Source organism: Lissotriton helveticus, chromosome 7 (genome assembly GCF_964261635.1).
Source record: "Lissotriton helveticus chromosome 7, aLisHel1.1, whole genome shotgun sequence".
Taxonomy (NCBI): domain Eukaryota; kingdom Metazoa; phylum Chordata; class Amphibia; order Caudata; family Salamandridae; genus Lissotriton; species Lissotriton helveticus.
In genome coordinates, this window is record NC_136068.1 from 1,172,564,495 (window position 1) to 1,172,588,458 (window position 23,964).

Consider the following 23,964-nt stretch of genomic DNA (forward strand, 5'->3'; position numbering starts at 1 on the left):
AAGGAAAGGTTTTGGCAATATATATTCGCTAATCTGTAGGGGCAGAAGATAGACCAACTGCGGACACCAAAGCCTTCACCTATCGTTGAACCTACTTGGACAAACTGAATCTCCCTTTCAAAAGATCACTGTATATCAATTTTAAGCTTGGCACTCTGCCTGTCAAGCAATACACCAGCTCATAAAAAATGAGTGGATGCAAGCAATTTACTTGTGGATGTGATTTGGGGGGGGGGGGGGGCAGAGTCTATAACATACTTTATGTTGCTTTGTACATTAATGTTAAAAGCCTGAAGAAAATATCTTAACCCACTCTTTATTGCTTACGCGACGAAAAACTTATAAGGATGCCTTGCCATTGTGTATGCACACTGACTGTGATTAGACTATTAATCAAGTCTCTCATACATATATATTGCTTGGAGAGTAACTAGATAACTGAACTAATGCTGTTATTCAAGGAATCTCTTCTGACTTATTAATTTACCTGCACATATAGTTGATTGTCCTACAGTTGCCTATAGTTGTTGTGGAATGCTGAGGGGTCATTTGATTGATGCGACCTAGTTTGGATGATTTTAAAACATTTCTGTGATTTTCCAACTAGATATCCCTTTGACAAGGTGTAATTAACAGAGCAGGTTGATGGCAATGCACAAGCACTTTTTTTACATTGTCAGGGTCACTCTGGATGCACTTCCATAGTGACAAATGCAAAAAGAACAATTGATGGACAGAATGCAAAACAATGTCATACATTCACCCCAGTACAGAGAACTGGGTCTAAATCCATCGTTTTTTTGCTCACCATGCCATTCCAGTTTGGACCCAGCCATATGCAAATCAGTCTTGACCCTGTGCCCAATGGGAACAGTCCAGCCCAAACTGCCAGGCCAGGTCTTCCCTGGACTGGAAACAAGCATCCTAGGACCGGTTTCGGGATTTCAACCTTCATCAGCCAGTACACCTTGATTTTAGTGACATGGAGACCACAGGACTCACGTCTGAGCATACCCGTCCCACTCAGGGTGACAAATGCAAAAAGAACAATTGATGGACAGAATGCAGAACAATGTCATACATTCACCCCAGTACAGAGATCTTGACCTAAATCCATCGTTTTTTTGCTCACCATGCCGTTCTAGTTTGGACCCAGCCATATGCAAATCAGTCTTGACCCTGTGCCCAACGGGAACAGTCCACCCCGAACTGCCAGGCCAGGTCCTCCCTGGACTGGAAACAAGCATCCTAGGACCGGTTTCGGGCTTTCAACCCTCATCAGCCAGGATAGCTTGATTCCAGTGGCATGGAGAGCACGGGACTCACGTCCCACTCGGGGTGACAAATGGACTTCAATAGTGAGCCAGCTTGTTTTGGTTGATCCTAAAATCATATATGAGGCCCAGCAATTGAATTCTTTCTGGCTAGCTGTAATAATGTCTTTACAAAGACTAACGTGCCAGAGATGGTCATTGGCCAGGCACTAGCACTTTTATTGGAATAGAGCTGTCCTGAAAATCACTTTATTAGCGATTTAATCTAATTTGGTGATCTGTAATTACCTATGCAGCTCTTGAATTTCTGTCACTTTGATTATCCCTAATGAAAGAATTTGTTTATTTAAAGTATTCTTATTTTCAGAGTTAGCTGTCTGCTATTAATCAGTATATTTTATTGGACTTAGTATGTTTTAATAATTGAAGTATGTTTTTACATTTTAGAAGTGTGTATATTTTAGATGTAAATTGTATCGCCTGTCTATGGCAGGCTGACGCCATAAATAAATACATACATACTATCACCCCTGGAGCTATATCTGTACTTTATTTGTACATGTCTGAAGCCTCAGTTTGTGTTCTTATTCCTAAACGGGGAAAGGAGCAGGGCAATGAGTGGAAGTACTTCCAGCATTTTGTTCTAATTTGCACCATTAGAAAGGCAGACAACATTTAGATAACACATTTTCAGATAACTAACCACTCTTAGACAGTCTCTTGAATCCAATGTGTGGGCTGTGGTGACCTTTGCCTGAACAGTAAATAACAGGATTACATGTGCATACGGTGACACTATGGCCCTCATTACAAGTTTAGGGATAAATTCCGACCCCTCTGCAAACATGTTTACATAAGGATCAGAGTTCAGGGGTGAATTCCGACCCTTGTGCAAAAAACTTTTGCATAAGGACCAGAGTTACGAGCTGTGCGATAATTACCACACCCTCACAGTTTTCCCCTGCTAAATTCTGGATTGTCAAACCTACTGAAAATTATCTGGGGAAAATGCCTTGAAGAAAAGGCGAAACATGTAGTATTTGGTGTGTTAAATAAGGATTCCGCATGTTACGCCTAGTTTTCCAGAAAACCCAGAAAAGGAGCAATTTACCAAGTGTGGTCAATACCTCAATACCTCACCCTGTGATAATGCTATTTACCATAAATACTAGTAAATTCTCCACCCTATCCCAATAAACTTGTATTGCGGGCCAAAGTATGAATCAGTGGAAAAGACTTGACAAAAAGCACAACAGACAGTTAGGAGTTAGCACATTGGTTAGTATGGTCCAATCACTTGCACCAACGTGCAATTCTTTAATACCTCAGAGTTGGCGTTCAACCTTGCACACTCCAGAAAGCAGGAGGAGCAGCACTCTCCTCTACAGCGGTACAAGGACATCCACACAGTTGAGTCATCCTGTGCATTACACTGGATTACATCTTCCATCTTCCCTTAAAAAGGCAGCTCTCACTTGAGCAACATTGTATTCAACACCACCCAGACTTCTAAATCCCAGATTCATTAATTGTGCTGGTCCATCTTCCAAACTTCGGCCTGCGGGTAATGGGCCTCCATTTGTGGCCCACTACCCAACTTTGAATGTTCCCCTTAAATGCTTTTGTATGCTCACAGGAAGCTGTGTAAGACAACTTAGGCACCCAGAACCTGATGGAACACACAAAGATTTAACCCAAATCTCTTGACTGGGAGAGAATGTTTGAATCATTCAGCTTTCCGTCCATCATTTGTTGCAGTTACACTTTTCACCCTAAGTGGGATGGGTATGCCCATACATGGTTACTTGCTCACTGTGCCACTGGATTCAAGCTAGCCTGGCTGAAGAAGGGTGACATACCCCGAAACCAGTCCCAGGATGCTGGTTTACAGTCGAGGGAGGACCTGGCTTGGCAGTTCGGTCTGGGCTGTTCCCATGAGGCACTGGGTGAAGACTGATTTGCATATGGCTGGGTCCAAACTAGAGTGGGTAGTGGGAAAAAGAATGATGGATTTAACCCAGATCTCTTGACTGGGAGACAATGTTTGAATCATTCAGCATTCCGTCCATCATTTGTTGTAGTTACACACAAAGATGCCAGGCTGGTCCTGTCTCATGGCATTTTCAAGAAATCACTTGAAGTTGACATGAAACATATCATGGCTTTTGTATAACATTAATAGATTATTTCACCTGTTCAAAGTGAACTTTTTTGTTGTAATTTTTTTAATAGCCTGAACTTGGCTAAACAGTATTAGCCCACTACGGAATAGAACCAATCTTTATAAAAAAAACAAATTCTTCTTTGACACAGGGAGTTTAAGTGATTTCCTCAGGATTACAGGACGTTGAGTCGAGCTCAGGATTCCAAATTGATTCACCATGATCCACACTACCAGCTCTAACCACAAGGCTACATATCTTGCCCAAGTGTTGGATTTTCAGGAGCATACATGCCAATAGACCCGATTCAGACATGCCACTCTTGTCTCTTTACGCAAACGCCTTATTTGAGCTGTTTCCCACCTGAAAAGGCCTCTGTTTACATGCAAGTCAATGGGGAAATTAAATACTCCGATTTGTTTTCAAAATCTCCCTATTTGCAGCTTGAAAGTGTTGACATGTATGCAGGAGTCACATTCCCTGAGCTGCTAGTAATAGTTTGGGTGGTCATAGATAGACTAGAGCCAGCCCAGGAGGTGGGGACTGTACTGCCAATGCTAGTGGAACCTGTTGTGACTCGGTTCGGTGTGGTGTCTGGGGAATCGTGCAAAAGACAGAGGCACGCAGCAGTACTTTGTAAATCATCACATTCCAAAATGGTTCCTACATAACATTGCAAGGTTTGTGTCTAAGGTTCGCGTGCATGACTGCTATGCTTGTGATATCCTGTCTTTTAAAATCATTGGAACTTTTTTAAACACTTGTTAGTACCGTTTTGTGGCGCATGATTGATATGTTGCTTAGCCTTGCTGTCTTGCTGCAATACTGCTTGTTCTAATGTTAAACTGACCGTCAGTGTGTTTTGTGCACATCTCCTTGCAGCCCTTACCGCAATCACAGCTCTCCTGCCAGCGCCCCGGTCCACCACGGGATTTCCCGGTTGTTGTGGAGGGCGCAGGCAATATATTTGGGGCTCCCGCATTGATTGGCTCTAGTGGGTCACGCGGGACTCGACACGCAGGCTCCACCCTATTTAGTTCGGGTGGCTGGAATTTCACCTGTTTGTGTCTCAGGTTCGCGTGCATGACTGCTATGCTTGTGATATCCTGTCTTTTAAAATCATTGGAACTTTTTTAAACACTTGTTAGTACCGTTTTGTGGCGCATGATTGATATGTTGCTTAGCCTTGCTGCCTTGCTGCAATACTGTTTGTTCTAATTTTAAACTGACCGTCAGTGTGTTTTGTGCACATCTCCCCGCAGCCCTTACCGCAATCATAGCTCTCCTGCCAGCTCCCCGGTCCACCACAGGATTTCCCGGTTGTTGTGGAGGGCGCAGGCAATACATTTGGGGCTCCCGCATTGATTGGCTCTAGTGGGTCACGCGGGGCTTGACACGCAGGCTCCACCCTATTTAGTACGGATGGCTTTCTTCACGCACAGCGGACGCGCACAGCGGACGTGCGCCGAAGTTGTGCCAAAGTTAAGCCTGTCTGCGCCAGTCCGCGCTGAGACCGTGCCACGGGCCAGACCGGCTGGACCTCGCTACTCTCTCCAGGCAGAGTGTGAGTTGTACACTCTCTCTACCTTGCTTTCCATTAGGCCTTCTCCTAAATCATGCCACCATACTTCATCTCCTGATGATCTTTCAAACTTGCACTGCTGTAGTAGCGCTTTTAGACCTGTTCGGATCCGGCACCTCAGGAAAAACCGGATTCGTCCCAAGGTACCTAAGTCCACAGAAAATCCTATAAATGAGGCAGGTTTCCTTATCAATGCCAGATCATTGGTCAGAAATAATGTGGCTTTTAGTGACTTTGTTTCGCAGTGGAAACCCCCTTGGGTCTTTATTACGGAAACCTGGGGATCGGATTCTTCAGGCCCCGACCTGGTGGATGCCATCCTGGGATGGACCGGTTCTGTCCATCCCAGGATGGACAGAACCGGTCGCAGGGGTGGTGGGCTGGGAATCTTATTCAGGGATTGCTTCATGTGCCGCACTGACCCCCTTTCTGCCCCCTCTGATAATTTTGAGGCAATGTACTTTTCGATAAATTTCGCCCCTTCAGCCTCCTTCTCTGGTATACTTTGCTACAGACCCCCTGGTCCTAGAGCTACATTTTCCCAAGACATTCTGAGACTTTTAGAGCCCTTTATTAGCAGGCCCAATTTTACCCTTCTTGGTGACTTCAATTTTCATCTAGAGGTTGCAGATGCTAGAGACACGTTGTCTTTAGTAGAAGGCTTGACCGCATGTGGCTTGATCCAATTGGTTGATGGCCCCACGCACTTAGCTGGTCACACACTTGATGGCATCTTTTCAAACGATTCCAGATTAATGACTGGTACGCCTATTCCTCTGGCCTGGTCAGACAATCAGGCAGTGCCTTTTGACCTTAACGCTACTCTTACTGCTCCAGATCAATCTAAGAGCAATAAATGGGAAGTCAGAAGGAATTACAGAGAGATTAATAATCAGACCCTGGTGCCATTTATGAATATTTTCAGCTCCCTCTCTCGGTCGGACCCTAATGCGGCAGTAATAGGACTGTCTAACGCCTTATTGAACGCGATAGACACCTTGGCCCCTGCCAAGCAGCACTATTCTGACAGAAAGAGTCCCTCTCTGCCCTGGTACTCCGATCGTCTCAGGCTTTTACGGCAGAAATGTAGACAAAAGGAGAGGTCTTGGCATGCCCATCCCGACTCTCCTGGAAAAATCCAGCACAAACTACTGTTAAGGGAATACAAGAGGGCCATAGTTGAGGAAAAAAAGATCTATTATACAAACCTTACTGCCTCTTTAAAATCATCTAGAGACCTTTTTAAAATCATTGACTCACTATCAGTGCCTAAAGTGGCTGACTCCATAGTCGACACACAGGAGCTTTGCGATAATATCGCGAGCTTTTTTCATGCAAAAATTGCCGATATTCATATATCACTTGAAATTCTCAACTTGGAGCTGGATACGAACCCCGCACTTTCTTCTCCCTCTCCCTCTCCTGTCCATGATGAGGCTTCCGAACCTTGCTCTAAACCAGGCTTTGCTGACTTCCCTCATCTAACTTTGGAGGAATTAAATTGCCTCCTTGATGATACCAAAGTCATGCTCTCCCTTGGACCCCTGTCCTTTAAAAACCTTGAAGGCCTGCAGAGAGGTGGTTCTCCCTCCTCTTCTAGAGGTCATGAACTTGGCCATCACAAAGGGGATTTTTCCTCTATCTTGGAAATCAGCAGTTGTTAAACCTCTGCTCAAGAAGGCTTCTTTAGATCCGGGAGTTTTGAAGAACTTTCGTCCCATCTCACTTCTCCCAGCCCCGGCCAAAATATTTGAGGCCCACCTTAATCGCCATCTCTCCACTTTTTTGGAGAGCTCTAATCTGCTGGACATCTCCCAACACGGGTTCCGTGCTGCTCACAGTAGAGAGTCTGCCCTCACGGTTGTGATTAACAACATCCGTTCTAAGGTCGACAGGGGCCACACTACTCTTTTGGTGCTGCTCGATCTTACGGCAGCCTTTGACACCCTGTCTCCTTCGATCCTGGTTTCCAGGCTTGAGGGGATTGGGGTGGGTGGCACCGCCCTCAGCCTACTGGCCTCTTTCCTCCACCAAAGAGAACAGAGAGTCAAGATGGGCAACTTTATCTCTTCCTCCTAGTCAGTGCAATGTGGGGTCCCGCAGGGTTCTTCGTTAAGTCCCCTGCTGTTTAACATCTATGTGACCCCACTTGCCAAAGTGGTGAGATCTTTTGGATTTGAGGTGCTGTCGTACGCCGACGATACCCAGATCATGGTTTCCATCACACAGTCGGTTAACGACTCAGCCCTCAAATTTAGATCGTGCATGGAGGCAGTGTCGCAATGGATGGTGCGGAACTTTTTAAAACTGAACGAGGAAGAGACAGAAGTCCTGATATTCAGAGTAAATCAGGAGATATGGTCCGAGGATTGGTGGCCGGCCTCCCTGGGGTACTGTCCTCATCCTACTGACGCCGCCAGGAATCTTGGAGTATTGATAGATTCGGCCCTTTCTTTCGACCCTCAGGTCAACAGAACGGTGTCTACTTGTTGTGGCATCCTTAGAACGCTGAGAAAGATTGCCTCGTATCTTTCCCCTGCTGCTCGGAAACAGGCTACAGTTGCCTAGGTTTCTTCTAGGCTTGATTACTGTAATGCCCTTTACAGTGGCATAAACAAGAACTCGATCCACCGCCTCCAGATGGTACAAAACGCTGCAGCCAGGATGGTCTTGAAACTCCCAAGGCTTGCTTCAGCAACTCAGGCTAGGAAGGATCTCCACTGGCTTCCAATTCATTCTAGGATTTCCTTCAAACTTCTCTGCCTCGCCCATAGGGCTGTCTTTGGATCAGGCTCCGAAGGCGTTAGGTCTCTTGTCTGTGCCTATACGCCCAGGAGAACTCTTCGCTCTGCCTCTAAAAATCTGCCTTCGGTTCCTAGATTTGCTAAGGCGAGGTGGGGAGGAAGAGCCTTTTCCACTCTGGCTCCCAAGTTATGGAACTCCCTCCCGCCGGAACTCTCTAGTCAACCCTCACTGGTAATCTTTCGTAAACTTCTTAAAACCTGGCTTTTTTCTCAGGCTTACTAGGGTTTTTGCATTCGATCCTCTGAGACTGCATGTTTTGTTTGTTCTCTGCGCCTTGATGCCCTTGGGCTAAGTCTTCGCAATACAAATTCCCTATTCATTCATTCATTCATTCAAGATGGCACCCACGCTTTCAAACTTCTAGTTCCCACTAGATAAACCCCACCACATGGTGGTGCCCACATGTCTTTTGCTCCGTAGTTACTGCTTGTAGAATGTTTATTACGCTGGCACACGGTTGCTTCAACATTGTCTGCCAGCTTCATTGCTGCATGGCTTACCGATGGCACTGAAGTTCACACCAGGCAGCCTATTGTGGTCACCTTTATCGTTTTTTGCGTCTCCCTTCTTTCTAGTCCAATATTCTGCGCCCGCTCTGTCCTCCACAGATGATTTGTCTGTGAGCACAGATCTGAATCAGAATAAATAAATATTAACAGCATGGACAATAAACATGTACAACATGGCACGTTCAGCAGGCTCTCCTCACATCAAACTGTCTCTTCAATATTAAAGGGTGACTGCCAAAAAACAGTGGCTCACAACAGTGCACATTCGGAGACTACAATAAAATGTTTTTGTTTTTTAAAAAGTTCATTATAAAAGTAACTTCTGAAGAGTTAATGTTTATAACTTGTTTTGTAACAGCCTACCTTGGGTTTTCCTCCTGGGAAGAAAGTTGCAAATCAGCAGGCTCACTGAAGGTTGGAGCCAGCTTCAATGGAGAGTGGCAGAGGGCAGTCCTCTGTGTCGCGGGTAGCACAGGTGCCAAAGGCCTTTTTCAAAGTTGCCCCAGCATGCTCTGGAGTTTGACATGTATAGTGGATAACAAATGGCACCCGAGGTTTCACCGATAAGGAAGGCAGCGCTCGTGAATGTCCCTTATCCACCTCTATCATAAAAGTGGGTGGATGCTTCATTTCAGGGTGGGTCTCATTGATTACTTCAAGGCTAAACATTGCACTAATTAGGGGCAGTAATTTCCATTTACATTTCCGGGCTGTTTACCCCTTCACTGAAGACTACTTGGGGATAGTGGCCAATTTGTCAGCTTAAGTAGTTCTCCAGGTAAACTTTGAAAATGAATGCAACACAATGTTGCTTTTCACTGAACAATATATTTATTTATTTATTTATTTTTTGCACTTGTAATGCGCACAGATACCCACAAAGGGTTTCCCGGCGCCAGGGCTAAGAGATCAGAACACAGAGAGCAACAGCTGTCAATGACCACAATTACTTATTAAACAGCCATGTTTTAACGTTTTTCTTAAAACTGGCGAAGTTATCATCTTTACGTAGGGCTAAGGGGAGGGAGTTCCAAAGAACTGGTCCCATATGGGAGAAAGATTTCCCCCCCATTCGGGCCAGTTTAAATCTAGGGACCACGAAAGTTGCTCCATTGAGAGAACGGAGATTTCGTACAGGAACGTGGGGCCTGACCAATTTTTGCAGATATTTAGGGGCAGTTCCTGCCCTGATCTTGAACATGTAAGTCAAGGCCTTAAACCGGACCCGATTCTCAACCTTCAGCCAATGAAGATCTCTGAGGTGCTTCGAGATCCTCGCTGTCCTAGGGATCTTACATAACAACCTGGCTGCGGAGTTCTGGACAAGCTGTAGCCGCCTGGTTACGGCTAGATTGGAACCCAGGTATAAGATGTTACCGTAGTCAAGCCTAGATGTAATTAGTGCATTGACTACGGTCTTCTGGGTATCCACAGGCAGCATCCAGATAATCTTCCGCAGCCATTTGAGGATCGTGAAGCAAGTACCAGCCACTTTGTTAGCCTGCTGTTTCATCGATAAAGAGTCATCGATGCACACCCCTAGGTTTCTAACCTGGGTAGCTGGTGTGGGGAACGTGCCCAAAGAGGGCGGCCAATGAAAGTCCTGCCACAGATCACGATTTTTCCCCAGGAGAAGAATCTCCGTCTTCTCCCCGTTGAGCTTCAGCTGGTTGATTGACATCCAGCTGAAGACTTCCTGAAGACCTAATTTCAGTACAGAAGGGGATGAAGACTCTGAGTTGGTGAGGGAAAAAATAATCTGCGAATCGTCCGCATAGGTCATGAGTTCAAGACCTACCCGCTCTGCTAAGTCAGCGAGGGGGCGGAGATAAAGGTTGAAAAACAGCGGACTTAAAATTGAGCCCTGGGGCACGCCATGGGGTGACAAAAAAATATCAGACTGGGCATGTGAGGACGAGATCTGAAACGTCCGGCTGCTCAAATATGATCTAATCCAGTCCAGCGCAGTTCCTCCGACACCATCCTCACTCAACCTGGCAAGCAGTCTGTTGTGAGAGATGGTGTCGAAGGCTGCGCTCAGATCGAGCAGGACGAGAGCAACCGTTTGCCCGTCGTCCAAGAGTCCCCTGATCTTTTCCGTAACTCCCAGGAGGGCAGATTCGGTGGAATGGCCTGCCCTGAAACCCGACTGGGAAAAATGGAGTAAGTTGTTATTCTCCGTGTACGATGACAGTACACTATGGATGTGCTTCTCCAGAATTTTAGAGAAGGCAGGCAGCAGGGATATCGGGCGGTAGTTTGCCAGTACCTCTGGATCAGCAGATGGTTTCTTCAGCAGAGGGCTGACCATTGCGTGCTTCCAGGGCGCCGGGACAGATGCCAGACGAATGGAGGAATTAAGTGTCTCGGCAATAATCCCCAAAGAAGCATCGTCCAGTTGGCTCAGAATACTAATTGGAAGGGGGTCACACGGAGAGCCCGATTTAATGGAAGTAGCCAAGGATTTTAGTGTGTCCAAGGTAATATATGGCCAGCAGTCAAGCCGATTTCCTAAAGAGCTTTGTAGGGGAAGAACTTCCTTGTCCTCCCTCACCAAAGGATTAATATTAGCAAGAATAGTCTCGATCTTTTCCACAAAATACGTGGCAAGATCTTGACATTTTTGAGGAGTAAGTGGGGGTGCAGCCGCCATAGAGTTTGCTCCGGCTAAGTCTTTAACGGTGTTAAAGAGGGTCCGTGCTTTATTGGCCGCAGTGTTGATAGTCTCTGTTACATAGACTGCCTTAGCTCTGGAGCAAGCCGTATGGTAAAGGTTTCTAGCCTTACGGTACAATTCCTTGATTTGAGGATCATAATGCCTACGCCACTTCCTCTCAAGACCCTTACACTTAGTTTTTTCCAGTTTCAATTTTTCTGTATACCAGGGAGCCGGGGGCCGATGGACATTCCCTCTACACCTGGTTGCGGGCAGACAACTATCAACTGCTCTCTCCAACCAGATGTGGGCTTCCAGCGCATTTATTTCCATGTCCCCACCCAGGACAGGAGGGGATGTCTGTAATGCATTCTGCAACTCGGTCAGATCTATTTTTTTCCAATTTCTCATAAAAATTGGGGGCCGAGCAGAGCCTGGCATCTTGGATTGAGGGAGAGTAATACTGAAGAGCGTTAAAAAGTGGTCCGACCAACAAACAGGGTCAGTTTTTAGCCATTTCAAATCCTGTATGTTAGAAATAATGGGGTCCAACAAATGCCCAGCTTTATGCGTGGGACCTTCATTCCTCAGAAACATATTCAAGGAAATGGTATACTAAAAGGAAATATACTAAAGGAAATGGTAATATGGCTACAAAGTGGTACGTGTTCCAAAATAAAATAATCTAGGTATGCAGTGTGCTTATCGTTTTGCTTTTCAAAAAGTGTGAGACCTCTCCTCTCATTTCTGTCCTCCACTTTTTTTCAATTTCGGATCCAGGCCATTGCAAGTAGATCATTCATCATTTAATCTACATGACCAAGAATCTACTTGATGGAGGAGAGATTGGAAATATGAAAGATTACATGGATCATTTTAGAAGTCGGCATTACACAGCAGTAGTATGCTTCATTTTATACATATGTAACATCCTCAGGGCCTTACTTAAGAGTTTGGTGAACAGACAACTCTGTGGCAAACTCTCAGTCCATCTGACCTATAGTAAGTCAGAAGGACTGTCAGCTTTTCGGCAATGTGCCCACACTGGCTTTGTCAACAGAAAGCTTACTCTAATAGCCTGGTGAAGTGCTGACTGTCAATCAATCAATCAATCAATCAATCAATCAATCAGGGTTTTTTTAAGCGCACTACTTTCCCATGAGGGTCTCAAGGTGCTGGGGGGGGGGGGGGAGTGGCGCAGTTCCGTCAGTTGAAGAGCCAGGTCTTGAGGGTCTTCCGGAAGATGTGTAGGGTGGGGGCGCTTCTGATGTTGATTGGGAACTCGTTCCAGGTCTTGGCTGCGATGTAGGAGAAGGTTCTTCCTCCTTTTGGTGCTCTGCAGATGTGCAGGGTTTGGCAACGGCAAGGTCGGCGGATCTGAGGTTTCTCTTGGTAATGTGTAAGGCGATCTTATTGTTGAGCTATTGGGGTCCGGTGTTGTGGAGCGGTTTGTAGACATGGGTGAGTATCTAGAACGTTACTCTCTACTCAACGGGGAGCCAGTGGAGGTTCGGCAGTTGTTGGGTGATGTGTCTGTGTCGAGAGATACCGAGGACGAGTCTGGCTGCAGTGTACTGTATGGTCTTGAGTTTGTGGAGTAGAGATTTGTTGATCCCGGAATAAAGTCCGTTTCCGTATTCCAGTCTGCTGGTTATGAGTGCGTGGGTGACGGGTTTCCTTGATTCGGGGGGATTCCTTTGAAGGTCTTTTGAAAGATGCAGAGGGTGTTGCAGCAGGTGGATGTGATGGCTTTGACCTGTCGGGTCATGGAGAGGGAGGAGTCGAGTACGATGCCAAGGTTTCAGTCGTGGTTCATGTGGGTGGGAGGGCTGCAGAGGGGGCGGTGGGCCACCAGGTGATGTCCCACGCAGAGGGGGAAGGTCCCAGGACGTGGACCTCTGTCTTTTCTGAGTTGAGTTTCAGGCAGCTGCTGTTCATCAGGATGCGACGTCCTTCATTCCTTCCCGGAAGTTGAGTTTGGTGGTGAGGGAGAGGATGAGCTGGGTTTCGTCGGCGTAGGATAATATGCTGAGTCCACGCTGTCTGACGATAGTGGTGAGGGGGGCTATGTAGATATTGAAGAGCGTGGGGCTGAATGATGATCCTTGCAGTACTCCGTAGTTGATTCCCGTTGGTTCGGAGAGGAAGGGTGGCAGTCTGATTCTTTGGGTTCTGCCAGTAAGGAAGGAGCAGAGCCAGTCAAGGGTGGTTCCCTGTATACCAGCATCGTGGAGTCTGGCCGTGAGTGTGCGGTGGGAGGCTGTGTCGAAGGCTGCAGAGAGATCAATTAGGATCAGGGCTGCGTTGTGTCCTTGGTTGAGGAGGATGCGGATGTCGTATGTGGCAGCGAGACGCGCTGTCTCGTGCTGTGGTTCCTTCGGAATCCTGAATGGGAGGGGTCGAGGATGAAGTTTCCTTCAATGATTTTTGTTAGTTGGGTGTTGACGATCTTCTCTGTGACTTTAGCTAATAAGGGAAGGAGGGAGATTGGTTGGTAGTGCTTGAGGTCCGTGGGATCTGCTGAGGGCTTCTTGAGCAGGAGTCTGACTTCTGCGTGTTTCCAGCCAGCGGGAAAGATGCCGGTTTCCAAGGTGGTGTTGATGGTGCGTCGTAGTCTTGGAGCGATGGCGGTGGCGGTTCTGTGGAAGATGTGTGGGGGCAAGGATCCATGGGGGATCCTGAGTAAGCATGGGCGGATTTTGTGAATTGGCAATCCGTGAAATTGCGTATTTACGGATTTGCGAATTTTGCGGATTCCTTTTTTTTTGTGTTCGCAAGTGTTTCTGCCATTTCGCAAGGGTTTTTTACCAGTTCGCAAACGCAAACTTACTTGTCGGGTAGCAACGGTCGCGACCATGTTGTTTCTACATCTGGTTCATCACAGCACCCTATGTTTCACCACTGCCACCCTCTGTTTCATCACTGCCACCCTCTGGCTCACCCATGCCACCCTCTGGCTCACCCATGCCACCCTCTAGTTCATCACTGTAGATTATGGGGGGAAAGGCACACCTGCCCTGCCTCAACTGACATGAATGAATTAGGGGCTGATTAATGTGTCACTGAATTTGAACTTCCAGGCTGGCACCTGCTTCCTTATCTGTAATTGCTTTCTGTTGCAGTGTAATTTTTTTTAACAGGACCTTTGTTGTATACTTGTAGCTATTCTCTGAGCCTGCTGTGAGGGTCAGAGCAGGGTCATAGAATAGTTGCAAGTAGGCAACTGAACTCTAAAGGGGCCCCTCAGGAAGCACTACAGGGAATGGTTACTAATGATAAGATTGAACTTTTGCACCTGCTGAGTGCTTTCAGTTTTGCAAAAATCCAAATATCCAGCAGCATCCACAAAAAGTAATCCTTCCAGGTCAAGATCCAAATCAAAGTGACCAGCACATGAAGAAAGCACTGGGAGGAGCCTGCTGGACAGGAACAGGAAGTTGGAGACTGTGGGGCACTTCCTTCCTCCCACCCACCCCCCAAAATGGACTCCTTGCAAAAGAAAGTGCAGGCAAATGTCAACCTGAGGAGTTATTCTGATAAAAATCATAATTTTCAAGGTTTATGCTGCCTGCTGGTGGATTTCTTGTGCGAAATTGCAAATTTTGCAATCTCGCAATTGCGAGATTGTCGTTGCCCGCCGCATCTACATGTTCGCAAGTGTTTACTCCCGCGATGCGTGATCACGGGCCTTTATGACGTACTCGCGTTGCCAAACTCTCGCTGTGCAAGGTGGCAAGCCGCGATGACGTCGACAAACTCCCGCGGGATCCCGCAGCAAGATCTAAAATGGCGCAGCACACGCAAATATGGAGAAAAACAGCTCTTCAAACGCTGAATGACGGTAAGTGAACGCTGCGCGCCGCAAAATTGTATAGTATTCTATTTGGCAAGTGCGGCCAAGCAAAAAATCCACTTTGCGCGGATTTACGAATTTTTGGCAAATTCGCGAGAGTTCGCGGATTGCGAATTTGCCGAAAATCCGCAAAATCCGCGAGCAGAACGGATTTTACGCCCATGCTTAATCCTGAGTGGATGCCTTTCATGGTCAATGTGGTGTCTTCGGTGGTGACTGGGGTCCAGGAGGAGATGGTGGGCTAGCTGTCATTGCTGGGGTAAAAAGTGGTTTTGGAGTCATGTGTCTGGTCGTTAGAGCTGTCGTAGAGGTCCTTGATTTTCATGTGGAAGTAGGAGCCGTGTTTGTTGCAGAGGTCCTGGGAAGGGGTGATGTCCGTGGTTTTGCTGGGGGGCTTGGTGAACTCCTGGATGATGCTAAAGAGTTCCTTGGAGTTGCTGGAGGTGGTGAAGATCTTGTTCTGGATGAAGGTCCTTTTGGTGGATGTGGTGCATTGGTGGTAATCTGTGGCATTTTTGCGGGTGGAGCGATTTTCTACCGTTTTACTGTTTCTCCAGTTTTTCTTGAGACGTCTGCAGGTGCGTCTGGATTCTTGAAGGTCGGCGGTAAAACAGGTGGCCTTCCTGGGGCGCTGTCTGTCGGGGTTACGTAGGGGTGCGAGATCGTTTTTGCAGTTGGAAATCCATCAGTGGAGTTCTTTGGCTGCGAGGTTGGCATCGGTTGAGGTGGTGGGGGCATCGTGGTTGAGGATGGAGTTTAGCTGCTCCTCTCTGATTTTGCTCCAGTTTCTTTGAGGAGGGCGGGGTGCAGGTTTGGGTGGTGTGGGTTTGTTGACAAGGAAGTGTAAGCAGTGGTGGTCTGTCCATGGGAGTTGCGTGGTGTGGCTGAAGCAGATGTTTTTCCCACCTGCGAAGATGAAGATATGTCCTTCCTTGTGGGTAGGCTTGGTGACGAGCTGTTTCAGTCCGATGTTGGCGAGGTTGTCCAGGAGGGTGTTGGAGTTGGGGTCACTGTAGTTGTTGAGGTGGAAGTTCAGGTCTCCGATGAGTAGGTAGTCCATGGAGGCGATGGCGTGGGGTGCGATGAAGTCAGCGATGGTGGTGGCGAATGAAGTGCGTTGTTTAGGGGTCTGTAGGTGAGGGTGCCACAAAGTGTGGTTCTAGGGCTGGTCTGGATCTGGAAGAGGAGGTGTTCAGTGATGGAGAACAAGTCATTCGTGGTGCAGGTGGAGTGTCGGAGGGAGCTCTTATGTGCAATGGCAAGTCCTTCTCCTGGGCGGTTGGGGCAGGACCTCCTTTGGATATTGTATTCGTCAGGGATGGCAGTGGTGATGTTGAGAGCAGAGGAGGCGTTGGTCCAGGTTTTTGTGAAGAAGGCGACGTCTGGCGAGAGGGTTTCGAGGAAGTCCCAGATCTCTACGATGTGTCTGAGCAAGGAGCGTATGTTGAGAAGGATGCATTTCAGGACTCCTGTGGTGTTGGTGTCTGACATGGGGGCGGTGCTCGTGATGGTGCGAAGGGTGGTGAAGGTCTGGCGGCAGTGGCGGCAGGAGAACTGGCCGTGGGTGGTGTTTGGCATGGATAGCTGGCAGTTGTTGCTTCTTCCGGGGTTGAGTGCGAGGAGGGCCGCTGAGTCGTAGCGGTGGATGGCCGGAGAACCAGTGTCACTGGCTCTGGTTGCGGTCGGGTTGCGGATGGGCTTGCCTTTGCCACGCCTGCAGCACGGCCGCACAGCGGCCGGCATTATATAGGGGATAAGGGAGGGAGATGTAGCTGGGAGACAGGATCGGGAACCGTGGGGGGGGTGGGGCTTCAGGGGCACCAGCGGTGGGAAAAAAAGGCAGGAGGAAATGACGGGTGGCAAAAACGGGCAGCGCGCACAAGGGTAATGGCACAAAAAAGAAGCAGGGAACAGTGAACAACAAGAAAAAAGAAGGCATGGAACAGTGAACAATGAAGTAAAAATAAGGCACGATTACAGAGGTCGAGAGAAGCAGGCTGGGATGCGAGGTAGAGTGGGCGCCGACCACGATCCGGGGTCAGCGGGGTGCAGGAGGCAGAGGCACTTCAGGTGGAGGTGCGCGCCTTGCAGAGCAGCATCCTGGCCAAGGTCTGTCAGAGAAAGGTAGCGCTGGGATGCTTACGGGTTACTACGCGCTTTACAAAACCCTAAATAAATAAATAAATAAATAAGGTCATCACCTTGCCTGCCCTATTTAAGGTGGATGTTCTGGTGTTTCTATTATTCTGTCCTTCACTGCCAGGGAAAACCTGGTGGTGATGAACAGGAAAATTAAAATAATGACCCCTCATACCAATTGTCCACAGCGAAAAACACCAAGATGACTGCACAAGCGGATTTTATACTGTAACACAGGAAAAGAAAATACTTGAAAAGCTGCCATGCTATCCAAGATCTAGTTGCTCATTAGTTGTGAAAATTAAACATGCATGAACAACTTATATATGAATAGAGTAAACTGCTAAACAGGTCACAACAACATGGGCACTCTGCAATAACTGTGGGGGAAAGTGATATGACCCAAGTATCTGAGATGGTGCTCCCAGGAAAAAAGGGTTGGTTACCAAACAACCTTAATATGCTCATCAACAGAGGAGCAAACAAGATCAATAGAATAATCAGAGCACTCAAAAGGTAAGAAAGATTGAAATGTCCATCCAAAATTATGGAATACATGTCCACTTTAATCCATGTTCCGGCCAACAGGAAGTGTAATTCAAAAGTTTCTCAGACAAAGACTGTTGATTTACATATAACCAATAAAAATTCCTAATACAGATGGTATAAATGAAAATTCAGCAGTATAGGAGAACATATGGGTTCTGGAATACTCTCTGTTTCTATTTGCTGCATATTGCAATACACCTATCTTGTGGTGTACAATTATGGCGTTACTGAAGTGGGTATCTTGATACTTAGTCTTGTTTTTGAATGGATATTCCTTACTTATCAGCCCTGAAGAAGTCAAGGTATTACTCACCTGTCGACAAACATGTGTTGGCTGAGTTGTTCTGTTATACTGCTGCTTTTTCATTTATACCATCTGTATTTGGAATCTTCATTGGTTATATGAAAATCTGTGTTCATTATCTGATAATCATTTAGATTACACCTCCTGTTAGCCGGAACATAGATTAAAGTGGACTTGTATTCCATAATTTTGAATGGACATTTCAATCTTTCTTACCTTTTGAGTGCTCGCATTATTCTGTTGAACATATATGAAAACAAAATTGCAATGATCAGAAGTCCATTTTTTCAGTTTATGAGCACTCTGCTATTGGCAATTGTTTCTAAAATTCTGTGTTGGATATGAAGTACTGGAAAATAAATGGCCAATATATTTTCTGAGCCAATAGCATAGTGATGGAAGTGTTTTGTAAGAGATGTTTTTTACATTTTTTAACTGACTCCATAATATGGTGTAGGAGAATTTCAGCTAAAAAGGCTTTCCATACCACCTTCTTACTGTTCATGTTTTGACACAGCAAATTCATTGGTCTACCTTTTGCCTGTGCAGCAAATATTTAAGTGACTTCCCAGTTGTTTCATCTGGAATCTTCTGTTGGAAAATATTGCTACAAAACTGGATTGTGCTCATCTCCTGAAGTAGCCCCAAGCACCATGAGCCAATGTGCCACTGAAGCCAAGCTAAACCCAGCTGAAGAGTCCATAACAAGGCAAAACTGGTCCTGAGGGGCTTGTGTTCCGGTTCAGGGAGGACCTGACCAAGCAGTTTGGGCTGGCCTGTTCCCATGAGGAGCAGGGTCATGACTGACTGACTGACTGATTTACATATGGTTGGGTCCAAACTGAGGTGGCATGGTGGGTGAAAAACAATGGATTGGGATGCAGCTAGAGTGAGTGCCAGTGCCTGAGATTCAGTCAAGCATTCAATCCATCACCTTGTTGTTTTTGCTTTTTTCGCCATTTGTGTGGTGACAGGACACTGCCTATTCAATAAGTAGGGCTGTGTCTAGCTCCTCTCTCCCATCCTGCCAGTGATGGCCCATCTAGGCACACCTAAGCTCTCTATTGTGTGTGGCTGCTTAAGTGGAATGTGCAAGGCCAAACTGCCAACTACACTCAGACATGTAACCCAGAGGCAGAGTGGCATTTTCAATTTTTTTATTTAAAACGTCACCATATGTTTTTCAGTACAATTCCAAAGACACCAAACATGAACTAGTTACCTGTTCCCATTTGGAAATTGCAGCTCATTAAAGGGAATACGGCAGATCTAATGATATCCTATGGAAGAGGTAGCCCTGGCAGTAGTGAAAAACTAATTTAAGAGTTTTTCACTAGCAGGACATGTAAATCTTAAAAGTACATGTCCTACTTTTGAAATACAGTGCACTCTACCCGCTGGGCTATACAAGGCATACCATGGGGGTGACTTACATGTAATAAAAAGGTATGTTCATGCCTGGCAAAAGAGTTATTTTGCAAGGTTGAAATGGCAGTTTAAACTGAATGCTCAGGCTGCAATGGCAGGCCTCAGACATGTTTAAAGTAGGAGTGGGTGGAATTTTTTACTCCAATGGCGGAATCAGAGGAATTTTGTAATTACGTGTTACTCATGTAACATGGAATTGCTAACAAATTCAGCCACCCTGCTACACCGGTGGAATTAATCACTCAGCACTAGTTTGGAAGTTGCAGTCCTTGCTAAAGAAATAGCACTGCAGCTGAGGGATAGAACACTGATCTTATCCGAAGTGGGCTAGTAGATGAACACAGAAACACTGAGGCAGTGCATTCCTCCACCCCTGTCAGCATTTACCTTCAATTCACGGAGGGGCGCTATGAACTAAATGTAGAAGTGGAAACACAAAAAGTGGTCATTATCTGCAAGGTGAGGTTGGAAATTATCTGTGCCATTGTCTTTTAGTCAATAATTATTCATTAGAATCAGCCTAGCCATAGGTGGATTGTAATAAAAGAGAACGCGATATGGCAGGAACACCTGACCTACTTGCACAGAACAAGTCTGAGTGTCACACTTGTACATGCAGCAGGGAACCGCATGTGGCACTGAAGAGGCGCCAGTATAGTGTAGCATGCCCAAACACCGAGGTGAGCCTTTCAATTGTGCAGAATCATTTTGTTTCAATAGTGCAGAATCATTTTGTTGTACGTTAAAGAGGAGAGCAAAATAGTAATGGAAGAGGGAGCTGGTGTACCTCGTTAGTAAACAAGTGTGTATATAAGCCCATGGAAAACAACAATTTAAAATCTTACACCATCTTAATTTTACCAATGAGTATTAAGTATGCTGCATATGTACACAGACATACTTGTATAGAGGGTACACAGACTGAAAGTGCTAGGGCTGTTTAAGAAGCTTTGTCTTGCGACTAGGGGTCAATTTTGTGTGCTTTTAATATGTTACGTTATTTTGGTGAAGACTGTCGCATGGATTGGTACTAAAACAAGAAGCAGTGGTATGTTACTCTCACTCTAGCCGTGAGTTTTTCACCCGGTCTTTTAGCGTATTCTGGTGCCAGTAGTTTTCATTTTCCATTTACAATTTACAAAATGACAGCACTATAAGTCCCAGAATACAAAGGAGAGAAACAAAACTAGCTGAGCTTGCCTGTGCCCACCTACTGATTCGAAACTATCTTCAGCAGAGGAGGATTGTGAGATCTTCTCCCACAATTACTTTAGCTGTATATTACCGATTCTGCCGTGGTAATAATCAAAAGCAAAAACAACAGGTGATGGACAGAATGCAGAACAATGTCATACATTCACCCCAGTACAGAGATCTGGGCCTAAATCCATCGTTTTTTTGCTCACCATGCCTTTCCAGTTTGAACCCAGCTATATGCAAATCAGCCTTGACCCTGTGCCCCATGGGAACAGTCCAGCCCGAACTGTCAAGCCAGGTCCTCCCTGGACTGGAAACAAGCATCCAAGGACCGGTTTCGGGCTTTCAGCCCTCATCAGCATGGATAGCTTGATTCCAGTGGCATGGAGAGCACGGGACTCACGTCTGAGCATACCCATCCCACTCGGGGTGACAAAAGCAAAAACAACAGGTGATGGACAGAATGCAGAACAATGTCATACATTCACCCCAGTACAGAGATCTGGGCCTAAATCCATTGTTTTTTTGCTCACCATGCCTTTCCAGTTTGAACCCAGCTATATGCAAATCAGCCTTGACCCTGTGCCCATGGGAACAGTCCAGCCCGAACTGCCAAGCCAGGTCCTCCCTGGACTGGAAACAAGCATCCAAGGACCGGTTTCGGGCTTTCAGCCCTGATCAGCCTGGATAGCTTGATTCCAGTGGCATGGAGAGCAAGGGACTCACGTCTGAGCATACCCATCCCACTCGGGGTGACAAAAGCAAAAACAACAGGTGATGGACAGAATGCAGAACAATGTCATACATTCACCCCAGTACAGAGATCTGGGCCTAAATCTATCGTTTTTTTGCTCACCATGCCTTTCCAGTTTGAACCCAGCTATATGCAAATCAGCCTTGACCCTGTGCCCATGGGAACAGTCCAGCCGGAACTGCCAAGCCAGGTCCTCCCTGGACTGAAAACAAGCATCCAAGGACCGGTTTCGGGCTTTCAGCCCTCATCAGCCTGGATAGCTTGATTCCAGTGGCACGGAGAGCACGGGACTCACGTCTGAGCATACCCGTCCCACTTGGGGTGACAAAAGCAAAAACAACAGGTGATGGACAGAATACAGAACAATGTCATACATTCACCCCAGTACAGAGATCTGGGCCTAAATCCATCGTTTTTTTGCTCACCATGCCTTTCCAGTTTGAACCCAGCTATATGCAAATCAGCCTTGACCCTGTGCCCCATGGGTACAGTCCAGCCCGAACTGCCAAGCCAGGTCCTCCATGGACTGGAAACAAGCATCCAAGGACCGGTTTCGGGCTTTCAGCCCTCATCAGCCTGGATAGCTTGATTCTAGTGGCATGGAGAGCACGGGACTCACGTCTGAGCATACCCGTCCCACTCGGGGTGACAAAACCAAAAACAACAGGTGATGGACAGAATGCAGAACAATGTCATACATTCACCCCAGTACAGAGATCTGGGCCTAAATCCATCGTTTTTTTGCTCACCATGCCTTTCCAGTTTGAACCCAGCTATATGCAAATCTTGACCCTGTGCCCTGGTAATAATTAAGGCCCGTGCCTGAAGAACCGGGTTTTCTTAGAACCCAGCGGCGTCAGGGACACGCCCGAAGTCTTCGAGTTCTCCTGTCTTGGAATACAGAGACACGGAATACTTCTAGGTGGCGTCAGAGATCACATTTATTAGCTGCAGCTAGTAACAGTAAACCAAGCAATACAACACGGTGTACAACTCAGGAAACTGCTCAATTTTTGTAGAGCAAGACATCTTCTTTTATCTTGTATTTCAGCCCATTACAAATGCACACCCACTGCGGCAAATTCTGACAAATCAAGTACATTTTACACACATTATTTCATTCCAAGAAGCTCACTTTACATCGTACCAATCCCACAAGTTAATTATTAGGACTGTCCCAAATTCGATTACCAAAAGCCGGACAAACCCATAATTGAAAGCACTACCCATGTAATGAAAAGACATAAGAAAAGGAGCAATTCAGAGGTTGAGTAGGATAAGATATGTGCAAGAAACTAAAAGTTAATGATATCCTGAACATTGATTGGAAAACCTAGACAACGATCAGCTAGAGAAATTGGCTTCGTGAAAGGGTCAGTTTCAGTTGACGGGGTGAGCATCTTGCAGTTCACTCGCAAGTCGAAAAGGCCAAGTTAATACGTACATGAACAACGAAGCCCGTGCAACTTTGTTAGTTCGTTTACTTCCACGGCCTACGTGAGGACAACACAAAATGGCGTCTCAAACAACGCAAACAAAATGGAGTCCGGTCCCGAAAACCACGGAACCTCAGACCCTCCTTTTGCCATTACGTAGGCAATGACCTAAACTCACGTCAATCTGAATCCAGGTCTATATCTATTCTCATCAGATCATCAAGGTGTTGCTGTAACATCATCTTATTATCCTTCACTTCTCTCAGAACGGGTCTCTTCACACAGATCGTAGCACAAAGGCCACAAATGGCGGGACCACACTGGATGCATAAGCAACACGAGAAAAGGATCGCTAAAGCCATACCAAGAAACATCAGAATCTTCCGTCCCCATTTGGACAGCAGTTCCCAAAACCATCCTATCAACGACCAGTTCCCTTCGTCTACATGTATAGACTCAGCGGACTTATGCAACTTCAAGATGGCTTGGAACACTGTTGGGGCGTTATCTGGTATGAAAACGCAGCAACTAGATCCGATCAATTTACATACTCCACTCCACCTCTATCTGCAAGTATAATATCTAAAACAAAACGGTTCTGTAATGTCATAAGGCGATCCGCTTGAAGCTCAGCTGTAATATTGCTAAGGGCACCTACAGTCTCATTTATAGTGGCCTCAACCACTCTCCTAAGCTGACGAATATTCCTACTATTAGCCATAGGACCCAGAAGGGTAGGAAACCCTTAAAGAAGTCTCCAACTTCTTGTGCGACAGTATCTTTCGCATCGATAACACCTCTACCAAATCTTGCCTTATGGTAATCGAAAGCAGCTGTGTATGTAGGGGGAAGCAAAAATGCCACATAACATGTGCCTGAAAAATCAGATGGCAACCATGTATATGCTCTGTCGTAACAAACAAAATACGTGCCTTTGGCTGGCACGAACTGTGGAGATTTCTGGGACAATGGTGTGAACACACACACTCTTACCAAGCTCAGCTCTCGGATTCTGACCATTACCTTGCAAACAAAAATGACCTCGATGGGGTACAATCCAAATAGGAAGAGACCGATCAATTTACATACTCCACTCCACCTCTATCTGCAAGTATAATATCTAAAACAAAACGGTTCTGTAATGTCATAAGGCGATCCGCTTGAAGCTCAGCTGTAATATTGCTAAGGGCACCTACAGTCTCATTTATAGTGGCCTCAACCACTCTCCTAAGCTGACGAATATTCCTACTATTAGCCATAGGACCCAGAAGGGTAGGAAACCCTTAAAGAAGTCTCCAACTTCTTGTGCGACAGTA